Raw genomic sequence first — 4004 nt, forward strand, 5'->3', positions numbered from 1 at the left:
ACTTATCACAGAAAATTTCTTGCAGACGCATAGCCGACCCACTCATGCTCATCCCATCAATCTTTCTATTCAAAGCCTCTAACTGTGCTGAAACCTCCGACAAATCATTAACTTGATTAACTCCAGCACCTCGTCTCTGCCTATCAGACTGAGGATGATAGCTACTAGCAGCCATCTCCTCCAATAACTCATATCCTTCCTCCGCCGTCTTTCTCAGTAAGTTACCACAGGCAGCAGCATCTATCATAGTACGGTTAGGAGTAAGCAGACCGTAGTAGAAAGTTTGAACAACTAACCCAAGAGGCAGCTCATGGTGTGGACATCTCCTCAACAAGTCCTTGTAGCGCTCCCATGCCTCGTAAAGTGACTCTTGCTCATATTGAGCAAAAGTAGTAATGTCGGCTCTGAGCTTCATAGTCTTCGACGGAGGAAAGTACTTGATCAGGAACGCCTTTGCCATATCTTCCCATGTAGTAATAGACCCTACAGGCAAACAGTTTAACCACGACTTAGCTTTATCTCTCAGTGAAAATGGAAATAAACGCAAACGAATAGCGTCATCAGACACGCCATTAAACTTAAAAGTATCACAAATTTCAAGAAAGTCAGCTATATGAGAATTAGGGTCGTCAAGTGCACTTCCCCCAAATTGGACAGTGTTCTGAATCATCTGAATGATAGCTGGCTTGATCTCAAACTGATTAGCTCGGATGACTGGTCTTACGATGCTTGGACGTGCTCCATCAAGAGACGGCTGTGCATAATCCAACATCGGTATACGCCTTGGCTCCTCTCTTTGTTGATCGCCTTCCATTCTTTCCTTCGCTCTTTGCTGCTGTAGTCGACGTCTAGCTGTGCGTTCGATCTCGGGGTCAAAAGGCTCAAGCTTAAACTCGAGTGATCTTCGCATGCACCACAAGAAAAATCTGCAACACAATGAGAGTATCAAATAACAATAAAATAAATAATACTAAAGAATTTAACTGAAAAATAAAAAATTGTGAATCAACAGTCCCCGGCAACGGCGCCAAAAACTTGATCGAGCAAAACTTGCACAGTGAATAATCCCAAAATTTATTTTATAAATGAAAGCTCGATTTAAATATCGCAAGTGCACGATAGTCAAGTTATAATAAACGTAAGTAAATACGAGTATCGTTCCACAAGGACTGCGTTACACTATTTTTATTTTCAATTAAAATTTCTTTAGCAACGATAAATTGAGTTGATGATTAAACTAATGTAAAGTAAACAATTAAAATAATTAAAATGCAAAGAAAACGTGTTCAAGAACGCAATGATTAATTTGGATTAAATCAAATGAGAAATGAATTTGTTGGGAATTATCAGTTCACCTACCGCTCGTGTGTAACTAATTACACTCGACTTTTACTCGTGCGTTCGACGGAATTCCCTAGACTAATTAATATACTCTGTCGAGCTATATTAATACTAATAAAAAACATGCAGTACTCAAGTGTCCTCAAATATTTAACAGTTCAAGATTGCATTACATTCTATGGAATCCACTAGCTTTCATTCGGGTGAACTATCACTATCGACACATAGCCAATTCCGTATATCTACTAAAATTGTAAATCCGTGGTTTATACTATTTGATCGTATTGTTAACTATTCTATCGAACTCATCAACAACATGAAATAATCAAAGGAAGTTAGCTAGGCTTCGATTGAAACACGAAAGAACAATAGCATAAACAAATCACTAATAAAAACGTCGAGAAATAATGTTCAATACCGAGTACGTGGTAGGATCCCCTCAAATCCCAACAAATCTAGAGTTTAGCTACTGAAATTCATGATAAAAACCAACAATCAATGTAAGAAATAAAATACTGAATAATGAAAATAATAAAGATGACGATGGATGACGGCCACGACGCGTGGAAATCTCGAGGTCTTCGAAATCTCCTTTGCTCCTAGCCTCCTCTCAAAGAAAAATGATGAAAAGTCTGATAAAGATCAAAAAACGGCCGCTGCTCTCGTGTGTTAGGTTATAGTGTAGGATAGAGTCCCTAGAAATTTGGAAACAAATCTTTCTCAATCTCGCTTCTCGCTAGGGCGGTATATTTTGACCGCCCTAGCGAGAGGTCCTCGAATAAGCTTCCTCGAGCATGTCCCTGGTTTCGCTGGGGCGGTCACTTTTGACCGCCCTAGCGAGACACTTGCGCAAAATAATCCTCGGCCAGACCACAATGTTCGCTGGGGCGGTCACTTTTGCCCACCCTAGCGAGACCTCTTCGATATTATGCCAAAGTTTCTCCCACTTTTTGGTTCAATTCCTACAAAATAACCACAGAATGCACGAGATTAGTCAAATGCTCAATAATGCTAAAAAATTGCAAAATTCAACTAAAACAAACTAATATGATGCATGAACGCGACTCAAAACCAACACTAAAAACACGTAAAAACGAGTCCTATCAATAACCCTCACGATATTTCCTATGTAGTAGTCACAATCCCTTCACATCCTTCAACATGTTATCATCACTTAATAAAAACATGCATATAATATCATTTTTATTTTTGAAACCAAGCATGCAACATATCTTTAAATGCTCATATTTAAATCATAAAAATCATAGACATTTAAAAATCATAACTTAACATATTAAAAATCATAAACATCCCTGAACATTTTTAAAATAAATATTTTAACATCATAAACGTTTAAAATAAACATTTAAATCATAAACATTTAAAATAAACGCTTTAGCATATTAAATTAAATCATAAAACATTAAACATATTAACATCTTCAAAATCCATAAACATTCAAAACTGACATATTAACATATAAACATCCATAATCATTGAAAATAATCATATTAGCATATAAAACAACATTTAGAGCACTGCCATGACGTTTACTAATTTTTAGGTGTAAAAAGACCGTTTTACCCCTAGACGTAAAATTTCCCTTTTTTGACATTGTCTTTATTTCATTGATTCTAGCATGTCCCAAATAATTATTTAAGCTTACATGAATTTTATCATATTTTTATTTAGCATAATTCGACGACTTTTAAATTAATTTTTAAATATAATGTATTAATGTGTTTTAATCCCGAATTAAAACAAACCTTAATATAAAATTGCCAAATTAAAAACTTAGGCTTTTAATAATTATTTAAGCTTAAATATAATTTTTCATAATTTTATAAAGCATAAAAATAGGCGTTTCAATTAACTCGTTAATTAGCGTTTTGTGCGGTGATTAAATCCCGAATAAATCCAAAACTCATTATTTTGATCCCAAATTTTAAACATAACATTTTTAAGATTTATTCTACCCTTCCAAGTCATGAGCCACACCCGTGGACCCATGGATTCAATTTTTGTTCTTTAATTTTCGTTTTTGACCCTTCGACGAACACACCGAGCCATCTCCCAATTTACTCGAGCCGCGCCCGAGCCACCTCAAGCCAAAACCTAGCAAACCCATCTAGGGACCCTCCTGACCAAGCCCAGCCCAAAAAACCCCGGTCCTTGGCCCACTCTAAACTTTCTGGAACATGACCCATGTTCTGTACGTGTTGTGCATGTGTATCCTAGGGACTTTAGGACTCCTATCTAGACTAGGACCCCTTCCAGCCCTTAACAACTTGACCCCTCATGACCCTAACCTTCCCTGGACCACGCCCAGGCCAAGCCCAGACCAACCCAGCCCCTTGAACCCAAGCAGCGAAGCTCTGAACCAGATGACAGCAACCTGCGAGCTTGATGGCTTTCCTCACGGTTCCATCTTTCTTGCTCGGCCCTACTAGAACTAAACCATACCAGCCCCTAGCCCAGCCCTTGTGCACCTTCCTAGGACCCTAAGGACCTTGCCTAGTCCAGCCCGTAGCCCCTGGCCGAGCCTCTTCTTCCCTGCACAAGCTGGAACCCTGCGCTACCTCATAGAAGCTCTCGGGTGGAGTCCTTCTTAATAAGGACTCCTCCCCAACCCATGGTCTCGGGTCCTAGCGTTGCTAGGACTC

The 4004-nt window shown here is 38.6% G+C and overlaps 1 non-coding gene across 1 annotated transcript; it reads left to right on the plus strand.

Moving 5' to 3' along the window:
* Positions 1-305: 305 nt before the first annotated feature.
* Positions 306-412, plus strand: LOC142547870 (small nucleolar RNA R71). The gene has a single exon (XR_012820762.1). It is a non-coding gene; the product is annotated as a small nucleolar RNA R71 (small nucleolar RNA).
* The last annotated feature ends 3592 nt before the right edge of the window (positions 413-4004 follow it).

Source organism: Primulina tabacum, chromosome 5 (assembly GCF_025594145.1).
Source record: "Primulina tabacum isolate GXHZ01 chromosome 5, ASM2559414v2, whole genome shotgun sequence".
NCBI lineage: Eukaryota > Viridiplantae > Streptophyta > Magnoliopsida > Lamiales > Gesneriaceae > Primulina > Primulina tabacum.